We start from the raw sequence: 27,750 nt of genomic DNA, 5'->3' as shown, positions 1-27,750 counted from the left end.
CAAATCGTGATCTTACAGATTCTGATGAAGATGCTGAAATTGTCTGGCAAGATCCTACTCCAGAGATTCAATTGAATTCTTGCACTGATATTGTTGTAAGAAACAATCCTGGTCAATACTCTAAGTGGACAAAAGCTCACCCAATTAATCAGATTATCGGTGACTCCAGTGAACAATGTTTATATGTCAGCTTCTTATCACTGATGGAACCGAAGAAGATTGACGAGGCAATGAATGACCCAAGCTGGGTGACAGCTATGCAAGAAGAGCTTCACCAGTTCGAACGAAATAAAGTTTGGAATCTGGTTCCTTCTCTGGTTGGCAAGAAAGAACCAATTGGAACCAGATGGGTCTTCAGAAATAAAGTTGACGAAGATGGTCATGTGGTCAGAAATAAGGCCAGATTGGTGGCACAAGGGTATGTCCAGACAGACCTTGACTTTGAAGAATCATTTGCACCAGTAGCAAGGTTAGAAGCCATCAGAATGTTTTTAGCCTTTGCTGCTCATCATAAATTCAAGGTCTACCAGATGGACATAAAAAGTGCATTTTTGAATGGAGAATTAGAAGAAGAAGTTTTTGTCAAGCAACCTCCAGGCTTCATTGATGAAAAGCATCCACATTGGGTATATCGTCTGGACAAGGCACTGTATGGCCTCAGACAAGCCCCACGAGCCTGGTATGATACTTTGACCAAACATTTATCAGAAAATGGTTTCAAAAGAGGTGCAATTGACAATACCTTATTTATTCTTCGTGAAAGAGGTAATCTTCTGTTGGTACAAGTTTATGTTGATGATATTATTTTTGGTTCTACTGATGAATATTTGTGCAAGAAATTTTCAAAAATCATGTCTTCAAAATTTGAAATGAGTTTAATGGGTGAATTAACATTTTTTCTTGGACTCCATATTAAACAAACCAGTGATGGTATTTTTATTAATCAAGAAAAATATGTTAGAGATATTTTAAGAAAATTCGATATGAACTCTTCACCCTCAAAATCAACTCCTATTTCTGCACCTTTAACAATAGATTCAGACCCTGATGGGAAGCCAGTGAACACCACTGTCTATAGAGGCATGATTGGTTCACTAATGTATTTAACTGCCAGTAGACCAGATATAATGTTTGCAACATGTCTTTGTGCCAGATATCAGTCTAACCCAAAAGAATCTCATCTGGCGGCTGTAAAATGCATTCTGAAGTACCTTAAGGGTACTTCCAGTTTGGGTCTTTGGTATCCCAAAGGCTCAGGCTTAGATCTAATGGGTTATTCAGATTCAGATCATGTAGGTTGTAAGATAGACAGGAAATCCACTACTGGTGGATGTCATTTCCTTGGTGGCAAACTGGTGAGCTGGACCAGTAAGAAGCAAACTTCAGTCTCTTTATCCACTGCTGAAGCAGAATATGTGTCTACAGCCAGTTGTTGTGCTCAGATACTGTGGATGAAGCACCAGTTGCTTGATTATGGTATTAAGTATTCAAAGACTCCTATCTTTTGTGACAATACCAGTGCCATTGCTATCTCAAACAATCCAGTCATGCAGCACATTGATGTCAGGTATCATTTTATTCGTGATCATGTAATGAAGAATGATGTTGAAATCCACTTTATTCCCACTGATAAACAACTTGCTGACATTTTTATAAAACCCTTGGATGAGAAAACTTTTCAAAATCTTGTCAGTGAGTTGGGAATGTTGAACCCTTAATCTGGAACCTTGTTATGAACGCCTTTGTGACACTGGCAGGGTTCTTTGATTTCAGATTTATAAATCTATGCCAGTAAAGCTATCGAATGCCTTTGTGATACTATCTTTGCACTGATAGATTTATGGATCACCATTCCAGGGGGAAAGACTCAGACCGCATTTTTTATATATATCTAAGTTTCAAGGGGAATTTATTAATTTATTTTCTCACTAGACAAATTTTTCTAAAAAATGTTTCTAGTACCTTGTAAATGTGTCCCTCTCATTAATACTGGATAAGTTCATGTGCATGTTTGAAGTAACTTTTGTTGCTTTGTAAATTTGTCCCTCTTATTTGTTTATATTAGTTGATCTGCGTGTTTGAGGATTACCAGAATGGTCAATTTGGGTACTTACTGGAGTGTCCCTCCAGTGTACCATTAATGCATGTTCTACTGGTCTAATCCACCAGTGAAACTGGAGTGTCCAGTCAATCTCCAGATGCATTAAAATGAGTCTGTATGTGTCAAATCATTTCTTTTTAATATTTTAAGGATAGTGCATGCCAACCTTACAAATTTTTCATCTGGACAATTACTGTTCAGCTTACGTAGCATGACACTTTCAATTTTAATGATGGTTTTTGTTACCTTGGTAAGACAAAAAGTGTTAGTGGGTATTTTTGTGGGTTGTCAACCGTCATACATTTATTTGTGATGGGAAACATTAAATGCGGATGTCAAAACTGATCAAAACTGTTTTGAACTTTTTCAAACTTACCGTTTTGAATTCCATTTTCTCTTTCCTGTATAAATACTCGCATTTACCTTCACCTTCAGATTTATCTCGAAAAATCATTTACTCCCAAGTCTTCAAATTTCTTCATTTATTTCTTTCTTCATTTACTCTCCAATCATCATCATCTCTCTTATTAAATTTCAGCTTTCACTTTCGTTTTAATAATATCTATAATGGCTCCTAAACCATCTCCTAAAAATCTCCTTGCTCCAAACTACAACCCTGTCGATAATGTCAAGAAGGCATCACATATATCTCTTTCTGCTGATGTCATTCGCATAAATATGAATAACTGGATGGCAAAACTCTCAACAAATCACACCGCCACTTGTATCATTGGAAGGTTGAACACCTTCTTCTTAAGTAGCCCACTCTATGCTGTCCTAACTCTTAATCCGGGCAAAATGTACCATGAATACTTATGTGAATTCTGGTATACTGCTGTGTACGTGGAGAGTGATGAATCCATCCACTACACCCTAAAGCAAGGCACCAAACACTTCACCATTACCGTTGATTCCCTCAGAGATGCTCAGAGGATGAATTATTTTGATGAGAATGAGATGCCCATAGAGATTCCATCTGGAATCAATACCAGAGAGGTGTGCAGGCTGATGGGACACACATAGATAGTGGACGAGAATGGTCAGCTGCTCAGGAAGGGCACAGTATATATGAGCAGGATGACAGACTCATGGAGATATTTCTTCACTCATCTGGTTGAGTGTTTGGGTGGCAGTTCTGGAGGTCTGGATCAGATTAATCAGACACAGCTCCAGATTGCTTACTGCCTATGGCATGGATATAGGGTGGACTTTGCCCAGATCTTTTTTAATGATCTGGTGGACATACTGAGGGTCAAGAGCAGGAAGGCCTTCATTCCATATATTCGCTTTCTGTCCATCATTTTTGGAAGGGCCCTGAAAAATGAGTACAATGTAAATACAACTCATTTTTTGATGTGTGAATACTTGAGGGACCTCAACCAGTTGACCTCATCTCCTACTGAGGTCGACATCCCATCGGTGATGCTCTATCAGTTCAGGATTCAAGAAGATGCAATTGCATCATTACCAGATGAGGAGGTTGCTAGTGAGCCTCATAATGTTGAGGAAATTACTGATGAAGTTACTGCTGAAAGGGTACAACCTATTTCCCAGATTGCCCCAGATCTTCAACAACCTGGTGTGAATATTGTTGAAATTCCACCTAACCCCACCAGGCCAAGAAATAAAACTCGTCGTCTGAGGAGAGACGGAGTTTTGGTGTCAGCCATTCCAGAATCTACTCATCAAGATTCTGGAGAGATGGGTCAGAGAACTGCCCCAGTAACCACTTCTCCAGTCCAAGTAGAAGGAAGTGGTGAACAAGAAAGAGGATCTGGATGACCTCTTGTCATTCAAGTGGCAACTACTGAAAGTGGGGACATCATGGCTGTTGATGGGTCCCGGATTGTTGAAGAAGTTGAAGGGGAACAAGTTAGGCAGGCTGGAGAAGAGAATCTGGAGCAGGTGGCTCAGATTGATCTGAATGTTGGGGTGGAGAATGTACAAGTAGAGGACCAGGCAGGTGGAACCGGCCCAGATTGGGATATGGTTGATTCTCCACTGTCTGAGGACAATGACTTTGATGTAAACATGAGTTTTCTGGGAGAAGAAGTAATCGATCGCACCATCCACTCTGTCTTCCAGTCAATTCTATCTGATATGCCTCCCCCACCCCTAGTAAATAAGCCAACACCCCTTCCAGAACAAACAACAACAACACTTGAATCACCCTCTGTTCCAGAAATTCCAAATTCTGAACCACTGGCAGTCACCCATCAAACTGAAGGTATCACAAGGGTGTTGCCAGTATCAACTATCACCAGATATACCAATCCTTCCAGTGGTGTCTCCTCTTCTTTTTCAACCGAGGTCCAAGGCCTTTTTGATAAGGTGGCGGACCTGGAGAGATCACTTCAGGCTTCTCAAGTTATTTCTGACTTCAAATCTGTCATTTCCAATAATCTTAAGTCAGAAATGAATGTTTTTGCTGGTAATGAGAAGATTGTCTTTGAGAAGCTGGATGAACTTGTCATGGCTACAAATAGAAATTTTGAATCAATACAAGTTGCAGTCCAGGGTATCAGGGAGGATGTGGTAAGAAGTGTCCAGACTGCCATTCAAACTGAAATTGCTCAACCTCTGGCAAGTCTGGCTGGTGATGTTCAGAATCTAACCACCAGAATAAGCTCTCTGGAGAGCAGGCCAACTCTGGAGAAGAACTTAGTGGTCAGCACCCTCAGTGATGAATTTGTTAGGAAGTTCAGGGGAAACATGTTAAAAGAAATCACTGAGGAGGTGTCTGAAACTCTCCTTAGAAATCTCAGAGATGGGTTGTTGTCTGAAGTTATGAAGATGATTGACGCCCAGTTTCCTCGCCACTTTCCTCAGGATCTTGAGATAATCAAAAAGGAAGTGATGCAGTTGAGGAAAACTGTAAACAACATCGCTCTAGTGTCTGGTCGTACATTTGACTCTTCTGACAGACATACACTGGTCCAGGTGTGGAAACATCTTCAGTCTAGAGATGCTTCCAAGGGGGAAGGTTCTGGAACTGAGAAGGTTGATCTCAGGAAAAAGATAGAGGTTTGGAAGAAGGTGATTGGTGAAGATGTCACTGGTACTGAAGCCAGTAGACAAGTTGAGGAAGAGGTTGCTGGTACTGATGCCAGTGAGCCAGTTTTTGAAGAGTTCCCAGATATCACTACAACAAAAGCAAGAAAGTGGTATCTGGGGAACCAACAAATGAGGCAGACGAGTATGTATCTGCTGATGAGGCCAAAGCAAAGAGACTGGAGCAAGAGTGCATCTTAATCGAAATCTTCAAGAAAAATTTAAAAGATGACTTGATTGCTCACCAGTTGGATATGGCCAGGCATGGGACTCTGGATTCTTACAACGCTGGAGGTTGGGCGTGCAAATTGAAGTATACAAGAAGATGAAGGATGATCCCAGGTTGAAGAAATGTCTGGATGCCTTGGATGATATCTATATTCTATCCATGTATGCTCAAGATGAACAAGTTTATGATTCTGAAATTTATGGGGTAAGCATACTGGATCTTATTGCCCAGAGAAGAGAGGAACTGAAAAATCTCCAGCAACAAGTAAGGAGTAATGCAACGGCTCTGGAGCATGAATATAGGAAGAAAGTTAAAGGTTTGCCCAAGGCACCAGTCAAGAAAACCAAAGCTGCCAGAGATGCAGATCTCAGTACCTTCATTCCCTTGAACACAACTGAAAGAATTAATAAAAAAAAAATTCAACAAGTGGCTGAACAGAGAAAGGTGTCAAGGGAAGTGGATGAAATGGTGAAAAGGGCTTAGACAAAGGAAAAATATGAACATTTGTCACAATTTAGAGCTGATGTCCGACCAATAATGGGTGCTGAGATCCATCTGGCAGAAAATCATGATAACTTCTCTAAATTCCATGTCAAACTCTTCAGAGAAGGGAACTTTACTGATGAAAGAAAGGATACCTCAATCAGGGCTTTTGGATGGTCAGAGTTAAGAGAGATTGGGCTTTCATTCAGGGGTAAAGATGTCTCCCAGGATGTAAAATATTTTATGAAGCGAATTGGCAAGGAATGGATGAGGAAGGAGTTGATGGAGATGGAGCTGGGCTTAAGGACTTCTCTTACTTCGTCTTCATCTCCAGGTGTAAAGAGGAAGGCCACTGAAGAGCCATCTGGGCATGCTGAAAAGAAAAAGGCCTGACTCTAATATTGTACTTGTATTTATTTTTATGTTGATAAAATCGTAACTTTCCTCCAGTTGATGTCTGTAAATATAAGTTGCAATTCCTATTTTTCACAAGTATTTATCCAGATTAAGTCTAGAAATTAAAATATACAAACTGGGAACATTGATGATCTATAAAGTGGCTCTCTAGAAATTTAAATTAGACTTAGTCAAATTTTTTTTAGGATTCTTCAACCACAAGCTTGAAAAATCCTTGCATAATTTCTAAACAAATAGGGGAATTTGTTAGGTCCAGATTTACTGGACTCGCTCCAGACGTAACTACTGGAGCCCTCTGAAGATTTGTCTAGAAATTATGTAAAGACCAGTGAACAACTTACTTGTATAGGAATCTGGACTCCACCAGATTTGTTCACTGGACTTCACTCCAGTCAAGATCTCTCCACTGAAGAATATTCTCACTGAAGTCGAAGACTGAAGTCTGAAGAAAGAAGTCTGACAAATAGCGGAGGTCACTGGAAGACTTACTAGATCTCCTGACTGGAGTCCTTGTCAGTGTTCTAGACCTTACAAGTCTGAACACTGATTACAAGGAATTGACTTTATACCTTTACATGCCTTTAACTGGACAATCCATTTGTCTTTTGTTAAAAGCCTTACACGCATGTAAAGGTGGTTGGTTAACTAGAAGACAAGTCACTGTATTAGTTCCATAACATAACATACTTGCTCAATTAAAACTAAACCAAGATCATAACCTCCTTCTCATGCGATTACACACCTTAAAGTCTACTTTTTAACTTCGAACTAGTTCATGAATCGATCTAAAGCAACGTACATTGTGCAAACCCGATTTAAGCACACTTAAAACATGTTCTATCTAAATTACTAAGAATAAGTTCTATGAACAATTAAATCGATTTCTTAAGGTTAAAAGATCAATAATAAAGGCATATACAACTCAATATTACGATAAATACTTATGTGTGAGTTCAAAGACGTTCATTTTGAGTCCAGTTCATGTAAAACACTTTGGAGTCAAAACTATCAAAGATCTTTAAAGGACCAAATCATCAGTTCATCAAGGACCACTCAGTGAATAATTTATCACAAGAACTAATACATGTATCCATCTATGCTCAATGATTTGTGATTAGGTTGACATCAAGACATACTTGGATTCGAATAGATATAACTTACTTATATCTGTGCTCATACTCTGTGCTTGTAGAACTACGCTTGTAGCAGATCACTGTGAGTCTTCGTAGCCCCTTTTTCTTTACTTACATTTTTGGGTGAAAGGAATACTACTTATGCTTTTATACATGCCGTAACTACTTTTACTACTCCATGGCTATATGACTACTTGATACTATTAGTCGGTCCTGTAGAGGATTGTGTGTGCTCGATTGATACTATTAGCTAGTCCTGTAGAGGATTGAGTGTGCTCGATTGATACTATTAGCCGGTCCTGTAGAGGATTGTGTGTGCTCGATTTATACTATTAGCCGGTCCTGTAGAGGATTGTGTGTGCTCGATTGATACTATTAGCCGGTCCTGATGAGGATTGTGTGTGCTCGATTGATACTATTAGTCGGTCCTGATGAGGATTATGTGTGCTCGCTTACTTATGTGCAAGTCAATCTTTAGCCATTACATACTACTTTACACTTGAATTCTATTGATGGCATAAAACGCTTTTATACAACTTGTTTATCTACTCAAACCTACGAACTCACCAACCTTTGTGTTGACACGTTTAAGTATTCCTTTCAGGTATTCAAGAAAATCGTGGCTAGGTCAGGTAGCATGAGACTATTAGAAGACTACAGGCTAGGCTTTGATGATTGCATGTTATTGTTTATGTTTGATGGCAATATGCCCTACCGTTTCTCCTGTGTGGGAACATTTTGTACTTTTATGTGAATGTTTGCTGACTATGTAATCGACTATTTATATTTAATGTATGCACTCATTTAGTTTCCTATGTAACATCCATGTGCGCGTGTGCTTTATCTTACATCCCGAGTTTTCCGCCGCTGTCGGGGTGTTACATAAATCATTTGATGAAGGTGGTGAATGTATATTTGTGTTCTTGTGATTTCGGTTGGTGATTTTTGTGCATAGTTTTGCCTTAAATATATATAATCCATATTTCTTGCAATATTTTTATAAAGTCCAGATTATTATACATATTTTAACATTCATATATATAAATTCATGAATTAAAAGATCCATCTCAAATCCCAAATCAAAATAGACCTAAACTAATGCAAATCTTATCATGCATACACTAAATCCATTATTATCTCTTGCATTCATAATTATTTCTTCTAGATCAATCTTTTAAATATGCATGCATGTGAAGATCTATGTGTTTTTAGTGATAAAAATGAAAGATAAAGAGAGTGATAATCAAAAGATTACAAGTTATCAATCTTTGAAGATCAAAACAAGAAGATTAAGAGTGTTGTTGGGTCTCCATTTTCTTGGCTACCCTTGGAGTTGTTTATTGGTTGTAACAAGCTTGAAAAGAAAGGAAAATAAGCTATAAAATGAAGGAAAAGATGAAGAAGAATCAAAGGAACATGTTGGGTACCCATTGATAATCAAGAACCAAAAGAAAGGAAGAAGATGGGACTTGTTTGCTCCTGTTTTCTGCTGCTGTTCGATCAGCCCCTTAGAGGGCTGATTTCGTGACCTTGTTGCCTCCAAATCGACTCCACGCTTCCACCATACATGACTTTAGTTGTTGGATGATCAATGGAACTTATTATTACACTAGATTAGTTAAACTTATACTCCTTGTTGCCTTGTTTGAATCGAAAAAGAGGAAGAAAAGTGAAGAATTTTTTTGGGAGTAGTTGGAGAGAGTTTTTGTCATGTGTGTGTGTTTGAAATGAGATGTGAGAAGTATGGGGAAGGGGGAACACGTGAATAAGGGTGTGGGGAGGTGTTGGGAGCTAGCTTATTGGATGATGGATGTGGTGGAAGGCTGGTGATTGGTTAGGAGAAGTGGTAGTGGTGTAAGAGCTTGAATTGGTACTAAAATAATGTCTAGATTCAAAATGAGGGTGGTTTTGATCAAGTTATGTAGTAATGGTTTGATTATGTAAGTTTTATCTATACAAGTATTGAATTTGTAATTATATATGTATGCATGCATATATAGACATGTATTTGTGTTATGTGCAAAGTTAACTATTTCAAGATATAAGTGTATGTATGTATGTTGTGTGTATATATATATATCCATATATATGTATTGGCACTAAACTTCATAAAATTCTCTTGATTTATATTTGGGTTGTTGATTATAATTTGGATACATAAGGACTTGTTTGTTGGAGTGAATACTTATTAACTTGTTACTTTACATATATATTTTTTTTGAAGTTGATTTGATTGATTATGGTTACATTCTTATAAGATCGTTATTATTTCTTCACTTTGAGATTGTCTCAATTTTTTGGCATTTCTAAGATAACTAGCTATCTTTGGGCATTCCCTTGAACTAGAGAGAAGGTATCACTATGGCTTAATGTCTAGAAGACATATTTTCTCAATAAACCTCTAGGGATAGATACCTAGATAAAATATAAGTAAGTTGTCCTAGTCGGAAATTGATGGTTGTTACATCATTACTCCCTTAACAAAAACTTCTCCCTCGAAGTTTACTCGTTCACACGGTGATAAAATGAATAGATTCACAATAAGGATAGCTTCACGCAGACGTACAAAATGTGAGAGTTCTTATGGGTTTCATCATGACACTTTTTGTTACTTACAAGCTTTTGATCTCCGTAGTTGGGGGCATCTCTTGCTTGGTGCCCTAAATATCACTTGATTAGAAGCTTTGAAAGAGTTGTAATTGTCGCTCACTTCTTGAGACGACTTGAGATTAATTGTAAGAAATCATTATGGGTTGTCCATTTTGCCTAGATCAATGTTAAGTAATGGGATGATGACAAGAATATCAATACGGAGGTGTGAAATGAGCAAACGTTTGTAACGTGAGTTATAACAAAAATAGTAAGAGTCGTTGGAATTTCGATCGTTGGTGGCTACTCATTTCCCCAATAAAGAATCCTCCACTGGCTCCTTGCCTACTTTTATCTTTCTTGGGTTTGGTGTTGGACACGCTTGCCGACACTATAAAATATTGACTTTGTCTTTAACTAATCACTTGTTAAGGGATTACCCCCTTAGCAAGGGTGATGCTAATCTGAGACGCTGAGTTGTATCAAAAGTTGCAGGGGTACATCTCCATAATACCTCATTCTAGGGTTTTCAGTTTCGTCTTTATTGTCCCATGGTGTGCAAGGGATATCGGTCATGTAACGTATGATGATAGTTCAGTCTTGTTCCTCATACTCACCTTTGTTCTTTCAATTTCGCCCTTATTTTCCCAAAGTCACCTTTTTCTGTTATTCGCTAAGTCACACCGTTAATAATTTCTCTTGCTCTTGCCTATATTGGCTTTTAAATCATTTCATGGCACCTTTACTTCTTCCTTTTTAATGTAGAATGACTACCATCCATGACATATGACCTCTTCCATTTCTATTCTATGCCTACGCATTCCTCGCGATAGAGTTTACACAATCCTTATGCTTACAGTTAATCATATCATATCCTCACCATCTTGGTAAGACGGACCTTTCAAGCCCATATTAGTTTGGATCCCTTCTCAAGGACATTTCTTCTTGGGTCCTTTCAGGCCTCCACAAAACTTCCAATGACCTTGCTTTCTAAAGCCTCATATCTATTTTTTTTTTTTTTAGTTTTCTAAGCTAAGCTCCTTTTCAAGTACACTAGCCTAATGCTCGTAGGAATCGTGATATAACATAAATTAGGTGAAGCTTCACACCTCATCCTTCTCTCAACTATCTAGTTTTCTCCATTTCTCTTTCGTGTTCTTATGGATAACCATATTCCTTACCGTTTTGCCACTTGGATCCATCTCTTACTAGATAATTGTTATTATGGATGACACACGCGCAGTCGATAGTCCTTGGAGTTTATCTCAGGGGTACTTGCGAGATCATAGTGATAGGGATCCTTGGATCCTAACTCATCACAGATGTATGTTATCATTATCACGCTTTCGTTCCAGTGTTTCGTAAATAGCGCTTTCTGGAGTTTGTAGTTTCTTGAAAGTTAATTCAATGACCAACTTCCTTAATCGTTGTGGTGGTATGTTCCTTAACTTCTAACGTTGTATTGTAGATGCAGATTCGTTGTGACAATCGCAACATAGATTTGATTATCGTTTATGTTTTAGGAACTATGTTTGTAATCATTTGAATAAGAACTTGTGTTGATATTTAATGATTACAGTTGAACTGTAATATTATATCTGTATATGTTTTGTATTGTGTTTGTGTGTTATATATTGTTTTGCAGGTACAAGAACATAGAATCAAGGTTTATAAATGTCGTAGAATACTTAAACGATGATTGGATGTTATGTACGAGTCAAACGAAGTCAAACAAAGGACGAAAGGCACGTCCCTCGTGCTGACGTCATCAGCACATGGGATTACCCTCGTCCTGACGTCAGCACGAAGTGTATTGGTTATTGTTAATTACGGGCCTAATACGTAATTAAGGCCGAAGCGCACCCAATACCTATTAGTGTAAATACAGGACCTAATCTACGGAATTAGGTTAATCGTTTTAGATCTTAGTGAATCGTTTTGATTATACACGAATCAAGGTTAATTGTTCCTTCGTGTGACCTCTTACACGAACCACAAGCCTTGTGCATCTCCTTAGGTTGGTTAATTGCTCATTAATCGACGGAGCCAAATAGCAGTCTAGTTATCTCAAGAGGATTCCGCACTCTTGACATAACGAATCACGTCTTATTAAGATCCACACAACAATAGGGTACCTTACAAGTGGTATCAGAGCCCTAAGGTTGATTACCAGAAGGTGTAAGACTGTTTGATTCACTATTGATTGCAAAATCAATTCGAAATTCGTGTTTTTAGTCAAGTTCGTGCTCTTCTTCGCGTGACTTCGTGCTTACGTCAGCACGAGGTAGTGTATGCTAAGTGCTTACATCATCTTAACTTCGTGTCACGTGCTACTCGTGTGACTTCGTGTCTGTCTTCGTGTCACGTGCTACAAGTGTGACTTTGTGTCTGTCTTCGTGTCACGTACTACAAGTGTGACTTTGTGTCTTTCTTCGTGTCACGTGTTACTCGTGTGACTTCGTGACGTACCTCGTGTCACGTGCACTTTGTGTGAGCTCGTTTGACTTCGTGCCGAATGAATTACTTGTTATTTCGGTTGATTTAAATTCAAAATATTCGAAATGACTACGATTCTAGCTGCTGCAAACTCACCTAATGCCCTACTCATCAGCCAGATGATCATGCAATATCATGAGGTTGGTCGTGGAAACACACCTCCAAAGTTGTTCCGTATGGAAAACTATTGGATGTGGAAGAGACGTTTTGAAGACTCATTTGTCTCACTGACATGGAAATGTGGCTTGTGATAACTCAAGGTTTTGATTGGCCTTCGTATGAAAAGAATGGAGTGATCGGTAGGTATACTTGTAAGTCCCAACTATTACTAGATGAGTGCTGAAGACATCTCTATGTCAATGGTGAGTGAACTTTGCAACACAATCACTTAATCTGGACGTGGCTAGTTTAAAGTGATTGTGTACTAGGTAATCTGGAGGTTTACTTATTAAGGTGACAATGTAAATAAGTAATACAATGCAATAGATATAAGTGACAAGTATTTATATCGATGAGACAATATGTATTTTTCAAGTGTATTTTATTTAATGATTGTTAAATAAAATACAAATTTGTTGTGGAACCAAGATAATACAAAGATATAAATATCCTAACAACCTATGAAATACAATTGATCTATACTTGGAAATTCTCCTAACAATTGAAACACTTAAAATTGTGAAATGTTCCTTTTTGTGATTGAGAGAATATTGCACAAGTTCACCAATATTGCAGAATGTATGTGTTTGCAAAGTTGTTGAAATGCTTGGGCAAGGACCTCTATTTATAGTCGAAGTATGAGCATTGGGATCTCAACTTCGACGTACAAATATGGTTGATAGCACACAAAAGTATTAGTAAATAATCCTTTGTGTGTGCTAAATAAAGTAAGACAAAAGGTTACTTTATTCAACCACTCTACATCTTTGCACTTTTATCCACAGACAAGATTATTGTCCGGTTAAAAGGATGTAGTGTAAAAGGTCCTCCTCGTAATCAGTGTAAAGCTTTGTAAAGACATTTACACTTAAGGATCTCCAGTTGATTGATCTGGTGATATGTCAACTGGGCTTCGCTGCCATTGCCATTTCCTTTCTTCCACTTGTAGTCTTCGACTTCAACTGGAAGGTCTTCAGATTTATGTCTTCAGATCTTAACTGGAGGAAGTCATCAGTTGCTTAAACTGTACAATGCAACTGGACTTCTAATATTTCGGACAATTCTTCATGCTCTCCAGATGCAGTTGGATAGCTCCAAATTATAGCCAAAACTGGACCTAACATATTCCCCCTAATTGTCCTGAAATATTGCCAAGTATTTTCAAACTTGTTTCTATACAAGTGTAAGTTTGAAATACTTGAGTTTGATAAAACCTATTAAGTTTCCAAGACATTTTTAAAGATCATCAAATGCCTTGGGTTTAGTTTTAATTGTTTGTAGATCTTATCAGTTATCTAACTTGTGAATTACAATCTGGCAACTTGTATATACATAATTTTACAATGAAGTTACAAGAAAGTAAATAAAATTACAAGTAGATAGATAGAAGGAAAACTTAAACAGATGGCCCTTTGCCAGTTTTCCTTTTCTTGGCAACAGATGAGATTGGTTGTTTGTCTTCAAGATCAAGGCCTAATCTTTCTTCAATGTTTTCCTTGAACTTGATCAGATTTTGCAATACATATTCCCAGCCTTTTTCAACCTTGTTCTTTCGCTGCCTACCCTCCAGCAAGCTCAACATCTCCACATGCTCTGAATGACCATACTGATGGACAACAGGGTTCTCAGTTGTTCTTTTGGGTCCACCAAAGTATTAAACCTCTACAACAAAATGTTTGGCACCAGGCTTGATCGATACTTTTACATCAGTGATCTTACCTTTATTGTGCCTTCGACGCTGTACATCAGATAAGTATGTGCGAGCCTCTGATTCATTGGTCAGCTTGTTCTTGCTCGTGCTCAGTTTGTGAGTAGCAGCTCGAATATGATCAGTTGTGGGTTCGGATGGTTCTACCCAAGTCCCCAGATTTGCATCTCTTGATAAGGCTTTCTGTTTTCTTCCTTTGGACTTGGGTGGAGTTAGTACTTTGCTGACCACTTTCTTAACTTGTTCAATCCTTTTGAGAATCCCTTCTGACCTTATCTCTTTGGCCTTTTCCACCGATACATTCAAACACATGGCATCAAGACCAGCTTCATCATCTTGGTAGTGTTTGTCCAGTTCTACTTCAAGCATTTCCTTCAGGGCATTGACATTCCTTGGATCTTCTTTGATTTTCTTGTATTCCAACAGTTGCAAGCCAAGGAGTTGTGCGTCAGTTACATCAACAAGAGGGGTTGGAAGATTTTTTCTTGATTCCAAATGATTAGCCTTCATTTGTTTCTTCCTTTCCTTGACCAGATACCCAACCCTTGCTAATTTCTGACTTTCACTTTCAGTAACTGGAGGCAATTGATCAATATTGCCAGTTTCCAAAATGGGTGCATCGGCGGCAGGTTTCTTAGAGTCATCAGTTGCAATGGCCTTTCCTTTATCCACATTCCCCCTAACTACATCATCAAAAGATTCAATTACTTGCTCACTAGCCTCAGTACTGGTAGCAACAACCATCTCCTTCCCTGAACCTGAAGCTTCAACAAGAGTGCGAGGGGCGCGAACAGACCTTTCCCCCTTGGAAGCATCTAGTCCTTGCCTAATAGCTTCAAAATTGGCATGACTGGAGGGCAAGCGGTCTAGACGCTGCCACGATTGCATGTTCTTGCACTCTTTGAAGACTCCAAATAACATGCGAACTGTCCTCCATAGATGATTAATCTCTTGAGATTGAGTCATGACATTTCCACAAGTGGTGTCTTGACTCTTTTGAATCGCTTGAAGTATATTTAAATCATCTGGGGAGAGCCCAGTTGCCGGTGCTTCCTTTCCAACTTCTTCTTCCTTTTCTTTGCCAGTTTCAGTGGTCAGTTTTTCAATTGCAGTAGTGTGATCAGATACCTTGCTGGCTAATGTATCCAGACTGCACCTCAACTGGTTGATTTCAGATGTTATGGGAGTGAGATCAACCTGGGGCGCTGCAGTCTTGGTGATCTCAGATATCACCCTTTCTATCAAATTATTCTCCCTTTCAGCCAAGGTATTTTCAATTTTCTGACCAACTGAAGTGGCCAACTGGTTGCCAAGCTCAACAACATCCAGACCAGGTTTTTCAACAAGTAATTTGACCTGTCTTTCTAATTCGTTCAACTCAACCTCTGATGATCTGACAGTGTTATTCAGCAGGTTGGTGATGGATGTGTGTACCTTTGATTGAGTTAGGTCAAAAGCTTCTTTTAAAGAAGTAGCCAGTGAATTGCAGCTGATGACTCATTGAGCTTCCTGAATACCAAGTCCTCATTGCCAGAGAACTTGTTAATCCCCAAATCAACCACCCTTACATTGTGATGTGATCCTTGTGGTATTTGGAGAGGGACTTGGTATTCTTGTCCAGTGTCTTCTGAATATCCTCCACCCTTGTTAAAAGGTTTGAGATATCGGTTTGGAAAGACACGAACTGGCTGTCTAGTGACGGAGGGGAAGGTGCCATTGGACCTGTTCGGAATGCAACAGATACAACTGGAGGAGGTACATAAAGTGAAGGTTCTCCAGTTGTTGTTGCACCAGCTGAAGGAATAGAAGTTGTTGAAGAAGGAAGGGGAAGAGATTCAATGTGACGTTTATGCTGAGAATGCTCAGGTGTGAACGTCGGCAACGGTGGTGTAAGAATGTGTCTATTTCTAGGCACATTCATGGATGAAAGTATTTTTCGAGAGGCGAATGTTGGAATTTCTTGTAATGGGGAGAAGTCAAGAGGTGAAACTGAAACTTGTGGTTCTTGGGGCTGACCAAGGAGAGAAGGGAGCTGATGAAGTACAGTTGCATCAGCCATCTCCTGGTCAGATTCAGTCTCAGATGAATCTGAAGATTCAAGCTGAAACTCACCATCATTTATGCCAAGATCCATAAATGTTGGGGGTAGCTGAACAGGTTGTTCAGACTCCTGATGACTAGTTTGAGTTTCCTCAATGGTTTCATCAGTTGCAATATCATGGGCTTCTGATTCAGGGACCACGATCACTGGCTGTGACTGGTCAGATATAGCAAGTCCTGATCTAGATCTTCTTCTACTTTTGGTAGATCTTCTTGCCTTTGGAACCGCCTGGATGCCTGAGGGGAAATCTCCAGGTTCTACAACAGTCACAACATCTACAGACGAACTGGTGGGTCCCTCATTATTTTGAGGCCTGCCCAGTTGTCTTTCTGACTCACCTGGTGGTGGTGCATCAGTTCTAGAGAATGCCAGTAGCATTCTAGGAGAAATCTGGACTTCATCAGATGTGGACACAGATTTCTTAATAATTCTGGCACAGAGTATAAAGATTGCGTGTTGTTGTATTCTTCTCTGCCCAAAATTAGTATGAAAGAAAGGGATAGAAATCGCGAGAATGGGATACAAGGACCCGTGTTGCCTTTTAACTTAAACACCAGGCTTCTAAACAGGATGTTTGCGAAATCCACCCTTAGTCCATTCCGCAGGCAGTATGCCATCTCTGCCTAGAAAGAGTTTATCTGGTCCAAACCACCAGAACTCCCACCTAAACTTTCCACCAAATGGACCATGAAGTACTTCCAGGATGGTGAAAGCCCTCTCATAGTAATTGATCCTTTGGTCTTCAGTACACCTCCATCCAAGCTTTCTTTATTCCCCATGTCAAGGAAGACCTGACAGAAGTTGATATTAGGAGAAATCACCACTGGACTCTCATCTTGTCTCCAGTAATTGAGGTTAAGGACCTCCCTCAATGTCTCAGTGGTGATGATACACGGGACTGACCCATCCTTTAAAGTGAAGGAGATGGATGAGCAGTCATCAGAATTGGACGCCGTGTACCAGAACTCTCACAAGTAATCATGAAACAACTTGTTTGGGTTCAAAGAAAAAGCATCGCTAAGGGGAGAATCCCGAAGAAAGGATTGGATTTTCCCAATGAGAGAATAAGCGGCCTGATGTCCTTGAAGAGATGCCATTGGATTGTTTGGATTTAATTTTATTCATTTTGAACTAATGGGGGCACCAACAGCATGAGAAACATTTTCGGATGGATTATACTCGACAGTCAGTAGATTCACATCACGAGAGCGAGATGAAGAAGATGATGATTTAGGAGCCATTTGAGATTTTGGATTTAGGGTTTTGGATTTAAAGAAGAAAGAGAGAAAGGGATCTCGAATTGTGAATGATTGGAAGAGTAAATGAAAGGAATTTTGTGCGAAGTAAATGAGAAAAGTATTTAGTCGGGGTATATATAGGCAGTAAAATATTACCAATATATACAAAAAGATATTTTAATCCCCAAATTTCACACACAATTTCAAAATTTGATTTTTTAGTAATTTTGAGAATTTAAAAAAATTTAATACCTCCCATCAAGCATTTAATGCTATGAAGGCTGGTATTCCCACTCACCCATTAACTTCAACAATTCCCATAAAAAGTGCAATAATTTTCAGCAAAAAGTCTTGACACGTAAGACATGTCAGGTGACGTTTGTGAGAGCGATACAAACACTCGAGTATCATCACGTGTCACAAGTATTCACCAAGTAAAACATAACGTTATGAAATCTGGTTGACCACCAGTTTAAGACAAGACCAAACTAGCATACTAGAGAGATTTTCCAGATGCCAGTTTCAACTGAGATATTCACCAAATGCATTTTTCAAAATAAAACGAATTTTAATTGGAAAAATATTTTGAGTCTTTCCCCCTGAAAATGTGATCCATTTGATCAATGAATAGTCTTTGAGTACATCAAGGCGTTCAATCTCCAACCAATCAAGGATCACCTGGACCATCCTTAACTGGAGGGCCTCTCCAGTTTAATGAGGATTTAACATACCCAGTTTACTGATGAGATGTTTAAAACTTTTCTCATCAAGAGGTTTTGTAAAAACATCAGCTAACTGTTTATCAGTGGGGATGAAATGTATTTCAATGTCTCCTTTCATAACATGATCACGAATGAAGTGATACCTGATGTCAATATGCTTTGTCTTCGAGTGCATCACTGGGTTGTGAGATATAGCAATTGCACTGGTGTTGTCACAAAAGATTGGGGTTCTTGTGTATTTCATACCATAATCAAGTAACTGATTTTTGATCCAGAGAATCTAGGCACAGCAACTGGCCGCAGAAATGTATTCTGCCTCAGCATTTGACATTGAGACCGAAGTCTGCTTCTTACTGGTCCAACTCACCAGTTTTCCCTCCAGGAAGTGACAACCACCAGTTGTAGACTTTCTATCAATCTTACAACCTGCATGATCTGAATCTGAATAACCCATTAGATCTAACCCTGAGCCTTTGGGATACCAAAGACCAAGGCTAGGGCACCCTTTCAGGTACCTGAAAATTCGTTTAACAGCATGCTAATGTGATTCTTTAGGATTAGCCTGAAATCTGGCACATAGACATGTTGCAAACATTATATCTGGACGACTGGCAGTTAAATACATCAGTGAACCAACCATTCCACGATATTCCTTTCGGTCCACTGGTTTACCATTTGGGTCAGAATCCAAATTCAATGGAGCTGAAATAGGTGTGATTTTCGACGGGATAGAATCATATTTGTATTTTCTAACAAATCTCTGACATATTTTTCTTGGTTAATAAAAATACCATCCATGGTTTGTTTAATTTGTAACCCAAGAAAAACGTTAATTCACCCATTAAACTACCTTTTACACATTCCATCATCAGTTGACCCAAATATAATGTCATCAACATAAATTTGTACCAGCAAGATATTACCTTTTTGAAAAACATTATTAAGAAGATGTTTCGTTAGAGTGTCATACCAGGCTCTTGGGGCTTGACGAAGACCATACAAAGCTTTGTTTAGTCTATATACCCAGTGAGGATGCTTTTCGTTCAAGAACCCTAGAGTCTGCTTAACATACACCTCTTCTTCCAACTTTCCATTCAGGAACGCACTTTTGATATCCATCTGGAAGACTTTGAATTGCAAGTGAGCAGCATAAGCCAAGAAAATTCTGATGGCTTCAAGTCTTGCAACTAGAGGAAATGTTTCATCGAAATCAACACCTTCTGCTTGACAATAACCCTTGGCAACTAATCTTGCTTTGTTCCTGATAACATTGCCATTTTCATCCATCTTGTTTCGGTAGACCCACCTCATTCCAATGGGTTCTTTCTTTAACCCTGGAGGACAAGGAACAAGTTCCCAAACATTGTTCCTTTCGAACTGGTTAAGTTCTTTTTGCATAGCCTCAACCCAGCTTGGATCTGCCAAAGCCTCGTCAATCTTCTTCGGTTCAACTAGTGATAAGAAGGTGACGTTCAAGCATTGTTCACTTGTGGCTCTTCTAGTCTAAACCCCACTATCTGGATTTCCAATAATTTGCTCAATGGGATGAGCAACTGTCCATTTAATGTATTGACTAGGTTAATTTTGAACAACATCAGTGCAAGACACCTGACGATCTTCAACAGTTGTGGCAACTGGAGAAGGATCAGCCCAAACTACTTCAACTTCTTCATCAGTGTCAACTGGCGTGTTGACATGATTATCTTCAAATAAAGGCATATTTTGAGGAATTGGAGAAGTCTGAACTGGTTCTGATGTTGTTGTGGCACGAACATCTGATCTAATCACCAGTTTCTGTGGTAAGTTGAAACTGATGGAGGGATAAAATGGAGTTCACTGGAGATTTTCTTATTTGCAACTGGTTCCAGGTCTTGGTGACTGGAAACATCTTCTTGTGTAGAAACTGATTGATGAACTTGATCAGATACACCAAAATCAACTGGGTCAACTAAAAATAAATCAAGGCTTGGTCTTTTATTGATTGCTTCATTTGATTCATTGAATGTGACATGAATTGTCTCATGTACCTTTTGGAGTCTAAAATTATAAACTCTATAGGCCTTTCTTATATCAGAATACCCTACGAAAACACCTTCGTCAGCTTTTGCATCAAATTTTCCCAACTGACTGGAATCGTTTAAAATATAAACTGGACAGCCAAATACATGAAAATATCCAATGTTTGGTTTACGATTCCTGAGGACTTCGTAGGCAGTCTTCCTATGTCTCTTGACATAAACTGACCGATTTTGGGTATGACACGCTGTAGACACTGCTTCTGCCCAAAAACTGGTAGGAAGACCTGATTCAGATAACATACTTCTTGCAGCTTCAATCAATGTGCGATTTTTCCTTTCAACCACACCATTTTGCTCTGGAGAATGAGCTGAAGAGAAGTTTTGAGAAATGCCAGTGTCAGTGCAAAATGACTCTAATTCATTATTGATGAATTCAGTACCATTATCACTACGCAACTGACACACTTTCTTGGTATATTTGAGTTCAATTCTTTTGATGAGTGAGATGATTTCACCAGGTGCATCACTTTTTGATCTGATGAATACCACCCAACAATACCTGGTGTATTCATCAACAACAACTAAAGTGTATCGTTTACCAGCTTTAATTTGAACATTCACTGTTCCAAAAAGGTCCATATGCAGTATGTGAAGAGGTTCAGTGATACTGAAGTTTTGCCTGGTCTTGAAACTGGCCCTTTTCTTTTTGCCCATCTCACACCCTGGACATGGCTTTTCCTTTTTAAAGGAAATTAAAGGAATCCCTTCCACCAGTTGTTTCCTAGATAACTTATTGATATTCTTGAAATTAAGATGGGATAACCTTTTGTGCCACAACCAGTTGGTGTCCTCATCTGCTTTGGCATAGAAACAATGCTCTTTTGGAGCTAGTTCCATGTCCATTATGTACACATTCCCTTTCCTTGGTGCAATCATCACCACTTTCCAATCTTTATTAAATATGGTGCATTGAGCAATATCAAACAACACCTTATATCCATCATCACAAAGTTGACTGACACTTATCAGGTTATATTTCAAACCATTAACAAATGCAACTTTTGTGAACTGGACTTGTCCATTGTCAATGACACCATATCCTTCAGTTTTCCCACTTGCATCATTACCAAATGTCACTACCGGTCCATCTTGGACAGTGAACTCTTCCAGCAGGGGCTTACATCCGGTCATTGTCCGTCCAGCAGCGCTGTCCAGATACCAGATATTCTTCTTTCGATCGCCCTGCACACCCAAGTAGATAATTAGTTATTTTTGTGAACCCATGTTTTCTTGATGGGTCCACCAGACTTCTCTAGAGAAGTCTCTACAGATTTACTTGGGTTGGAACTGGAGGATTATTTCCAGCTTCAGGAGTAAAAATGATTGGTTTGATGGGAACAACAACATCGTCCTTTTTTATTCCAGATTTTGCTCCTTTTTGAGCAGATTGATTTTGTTTTTGCTTTTGCTTCAATGGAGGAGTTTTAACAACTTGTTTTTCAACTGAAGAAGACGAAGCTCCTTCCAGATTTTTTATTCTGGCAGTACAACTTTGTACTTGCCTAGACAAATTTTGGAGTTGACTCTCCAGTTTTAACAAAAGGTTGTTTTCTTCAGGCTTTTGAACCTTGGACTTGGGTTCAGCAAAATTTTAAGTCTTTAGAGTCTTGGGCTCTTTTGACTTTTGAGGTAAAGGATTATCACCAGCTTCCCTTTTAACTGGAGCTTTAGCCTTTTTGGCTCTAGTTTTGACCTCAAGAGGGGTGGTCTCAATGGATTCAGATCTGGCAATGTTAGAGGAGTCATATGAAGTCTCAACTCTAACTGATTCTGGCATCTGGTGAATTGTGGGTAAAACAGCTGCCATCTGAAGATCACCAGATTTCCAGGCAGTGTTTTGAGCATCAATGGTTTTTGAAAAAGCGTCATAATTTTTACCAGATGCTTGTACCCAAGATTTGATAACCATGTGTTCTTTTTCAAGATCAAATTTTAATTTTTGGTTATCTCTTTCCAATGCCTCATTTTTCAAATCTGACTCTTTGAGAGCCAACTGGACACTTTGCAAATCATTAATTTGACCTTTCATGTTGTTAAACTCAAATAAAACAGTTTCCAAGTATCTTTCATAGTCAGTTCTTATAGTTTCAACAAATAACAGGTCGTCATTTAATGATTCAACAATATCCAGTTTTAGTTCTGTATCCAATTCAACATTATAATCTCTTACTATCTTTAAAATGATGTCCACCCATCTTCTAGAAACAACATCATCTTTTACCACTGGTTGTTGATTTTCTAATGCCATGAAACACACATCTCTAATCTCTTCATCATCATCAGATGAATTATCAGAGAGTTCCCATTTCCCTTCAGTTTGAGCCATCATGCACTTGTTCCTTTCTTTATCTTTTTCTTGTTCAGAGACATGAGAGCAATTTGGGCCTTAAGTTTCTTGTATTTGGCCTTATAATCATCAGTTTTAACAAAATTTGAGACAACAGGACCAGTTTGGTTGTTCACCTGACTAGATCTACATTCCTTCATGAAATGACCTTTCTTACCACACTTATAGCTGATAAGATTGGCCTTATCCAGAGAATTTGAACTAGAAGCATTATTGGACCCATTAAATCGATTAGATTTATGCTTGAACCTGTTAAAGGTTTTATCAATCATGGCTACCAGATCATCATCGTCAGTTTCCTCACAACCATTACTTAGATTTGTGGTTAGGCCAGAGTTCAGTAAGTTGTTTAACATCTCCTTCAGAGAATGTAACTGGACATTCTCAGCAGACATTAAAGCAGCACAAGGTTGCCCAGTAAGGTTGGCAACCTTGGAACTCTGAGCATGGTTTAAAGCATCTTGCTCAGCCAATATCCTTGCAGCATCATTATCTTCAGTGAATCTGAAGGCTCCATAAAGGGAAGCAAGAGTATTGTTGTGCAAGGTCTTACCTTGTCTTAAGACAAGAACCATGTGTGCCCATTTGGATGGCAATACATCACAGAATTTCTCAAGAAGAATATCCTTATCCTTCTCCACTCCCAAGCCTATAAGTTGATTAATTAGGCCAGTAAATCTGGTGTAAGTACCAGTTAAATTTTCATTGGGAAGAGCAAAGAAGGATTCATACTTCTTGTTAAGTGCAACCTTTCTGGTGACAATGGTGTCATTTCCTCCTTCAAACTGGAGAACTAATTCATCCCACATAGATTTAGCACTGGGAAACAACACAAGTGTTGGAATTAGTTCCTCAGGGACAGCAACAAGGATCATGTTTTTCAGTCTGGTATCAAGATCAACCAGCCTGCGATCCTCGTCTGACCAATGTTCCTCAGACTTTTTCCTGGTACCTCTTCTCCCAGTTGGGTCAAGAAGAGGGCTAACACCACTGGACATGGGTATATATGGTCAATCCTTGAGGATTTTCAACATATACCTCTCTATCCCACCAAAATGCAAGAGCATTCTAGCTTTCCATGTACCAAAGGTCTCACCATTCCCATCGAATTTGGGAACTGGAGTATTGGAATAGTGTACATGGACATGGCTAGCTCCAGGAGTAGGAGGAGGAGAAGGAGGAGGGTTGGTGTTCAAAGGAGTTGTAACATTAATGTTAGGATTAGGATTAGTTTCATTTTGGGGACCAGAACCATTCTCACCTTCAGCAGCCATCAAGCAGACCTAGGTTATAGGATTGAAACAATTCAACCTGCCTGCTCTAATATCACTTGTAAGTCCCAACTATTACTAGATGAGTGTTGAAGTCACCTCTATGTCAATGGTGAGTGAACTTTGCAACACAATCACTTAATCTGGACGTGGCCAGTTTAAAGTGATTGTGTACCAGGTAATCTGGAGGTTTACTTATTCAGGTGACAAGGTAAATAAGTAAATACAATGCAATAGATATAAGTGACAAGTATTTATATCGATGAGACAATATGTATTTTTCAAGTCTATTTTATTTATTGATTGTTAAATAAAATACAAGGTTGTTGCGGAACTAAGATAATACAAAGATGTAAATAACCTAACAACCTATGAAATACAATTGATCTATACTTGGACATTCTCCTAACAATCGAAACACTTAAAGTTGTGAAATGTTCCTTTTTGCGATTGAGAGAATATTGCACAAGTTCACCAATATTGCAGAATGTATGTGTTTGCAAAGTTGTTGAAATGCTTGGGCAATGACCTCTATTTATAGTCGAAGTATGAGCATTGGGATCTCAACTTCAACGTACAAATATGGTTGACAGCACAAAAGTATTAGTAAATAATCCTTTGTGTGTGCTAAATAAAGTAAGACAAAAGGTTACTTTATTCAACCACTCTACATCTTTGCACTTTTATCCACAGACAAGATTATTGTCCGGTTAAAAGGATGTAGTGTAAAAGGTCCTCCTCGTAATCAGTGTAAAGCTTTGTAAAGACATTTACACTTAAGGATCTCCAGTTGATTGATCTGGTGATATGTCAACTGGGCTTCGCTGCCATTGCCATTTCCTTTCTTCCACTTGTAGTCTTCGACTTCAACTGGAAGGTCTTCAGATTTATGTCTTCAGATCTTAACTGGAGGAAGTCATCAGTTGCTTAAACTGTACAATGCAACTGGACTTCTAATATTTCGGACAATTCTTCATGCTCTCCAGATGCAGTTGGATAGCTCCAGTTTATAGCCAAAACTGGACCTAACAATACTTATGCTAATATGCCGATTGAAGAACGTAAAAGATACTCAATTGAGGGAAAGGCCTTGTCCACTCTTACTATGGCCTTGCCTCAAGATAGTGTACATTTGTTCAAAAAATACACTACTTCAAAGGACTTATGGGACGCTCTTGAAAGATATTGTGAGGGCGATGTAACCTTGAAGAAGAATCGTATCCAACTTCTGAAGCGCCAGTATGAAGCCTTCAATGGACTGAAAGGAGAATCTCTTGACGAGATTATTATTCGATTAAGTCATTTGACCACTGATTTGTCGTATTTTGAGGTTGTTTATCCTCAAACTGAGCTAGTTGATAAGTTTTTGGACTCATTACCTAAGACATGGACTGATTATGTTCATCAACTTCAAGATGATCAAGAATATAGCTCATGGGATTTTGAAAAAGGTGGTTTCCAAGCTTAAGAATAGAGATATGAAAAGAAGAATTAAAGATACACACTCGGATTTTACTCAAGATCCATCATTGTATCATGCTAAGTCTGTTCATTTAGCAAGCTCTAGCTCGGGGAATAATGCATTTCTAAGTAGTGCAGAAGCTACACCAATAGTAGATGCTGAAGGTATTGCTGGATATGTTGCTTATGACAATGCACATGCGAATGTCAAGAGCAATGTACAATCTTTTCATTCTATGCCAATGAGTATGAGTTCTGCAGAAAGTAGAATGAGTGTTTACTCAGCCTTTTGTAATGCTCATGAAACGTTTATCGGAGGAAAGATTACTGATCCTGCAGTAATTGATGAGGATTACAATCAGATAGATCCTGATGATTTGGAAGAAATGGATCTACAATGGCAGCTAGCTATGCTCACTATTAAGGTCAGAAGATTCACTCAGAGAACTGGGAGACCTATAGGTAATGGCACTAAAGGCTTTGACAAATCCAAGGTAATGGCACTAAAGGCTTGGTCACTTTGCAAGAGAGTGTCAACGACCTAAGAGGATTGATAATACCGTTGCTGGTCGTCAAAATTACAATCAAGGCGGTATTACTCTGAGTAATCATAAAACTCAAGCAATGATTACATATCCTGCTACTCCACAACAGCCAGTTTCGTCACCATTTTCGGAGTCAAAGGTGGTTGTTGTTCATAATCCGGATGGTACTTATCAATGGGATACACAATCCGATGATACCTCGAATCATGCCTACATGGTGAAATTATATGATGAGGTAGCTGCAACAATTGATTACGCTGTATACTTAAGTGAAGAAAGTACATTAGAGATAGTTAAGAAGAATGTATGTAATGTTGCTGAGACTGTAAGATCTGAGAGTGAACCTATGACAGCAGTGAAAGCATCTGAAGAAAAGGAAGAGTCATCGAGTCCTGCTGATGACATTTCTATGAAGAGCATTGAAAAACAAATGAAGAACTTCGTGATACCTGAAGGTATGACAATTGAAGACTTTGTTGCATACATGGCAGATTGCAAGGCTGCAGATCAGAAGGTATCTTGTTCTTTGTTTTCTATAGTTGACGTTTGTAAAATGGTGTCAGATTTGAAACTTGAGTTATTGAAATTGAAAGAAAATTTAACTGCTGAAAACGTTATTCTTAAGAAGGAAAGTAACGTGACTAAAGATTCTGATTTACTTCTACAAAGAGATCACCAATAAAATGAATTAGGTTTTAATCCAGATGAAGTAGTATACTACACATTGAAAGACTGTGATACAGTTTTCTATGATAAAGAAGTATCTATAAATAGGATTGAACATAAATTAAAAATTGATAAAGTTTGGTGTGTGGAAAATAAAGAAGAATGGTTAGCTGAACAAATTCCATATAAGGATAGACTATGGAAGAAGCAATACAGACGCTTGATACCATAAATGAAATGAAGGAGTATGGTATACCAATCCTTGAAATAGAAAATGGTCAATCTAGAAAACAAGTAAAGAAGTGTTATACTTGTCGTGAGAAAGGTCATATAGCTATTGAATGTCCAAATAAGAAGGTCAAGAATCCTAAGAATGACAGGCAAGTCAAACGATGTTAGTGATATTCCTAATACCAAAGGGAAGGGTAAATTAGTTGAACAAGTAGCTTCACTACGATTTATGAGTGCATAAAAAAGAGATTGTTATGAGAGGTATGCAAAAGGACATCCTGACAATAAAGATGCACAAAATCATGTTAAGCTACTTAAAAATGTGTCATATGGTGAGTCTGCAGTTACAAATCAAAGGATTATTTTCAATAGATCTAAGACTCCAAAACGATAGGGACCTTCACAGAATACTACTTCTAGTAGTGTAAGTCCGAGTCGTTCTCGTACACCTCAAAGGAGTTATTCACCTAGGAAGACGGCTCAACAAAATCGATCTCCTCCTTTTAGAATTAATAGTTTGTCTAAATTCTATGATCGATTAGGGAGTCAACCTAGATTTGGTACTCACTCACCAAGGAATTCTCCTCCTAAGACTCATTTCACTTTACCTAAGAAACAGTCTGTGACACCATCCTCATCCAAGGCTCCTTTACAGAGCGATGGATATTGGACCGAATTGATCATTAGAGATGAATTCGGAAAACCTAAACCTCAAAAGGTTTGG

The sequence above is a fragment of the Erigeron canadensis genome, chromosome 3, assembly GCF_010389155.1.
Source record: "Erigeron canadensis isolate Cc75 chromosome 3, C_canadensis_v1, whole genome shotgun sequence".
In the NCBI taxonomy this organism is placed as follows: domain Eukaryota; kingdom Viridiplantae; phylum Streptophyta; class Magnoliopsida; order Asterales; family Asteraceae; genus Erigeron; species Erigeron canadensis.
Note: the sequence above shows the minus strand (reverse complement) of the source record.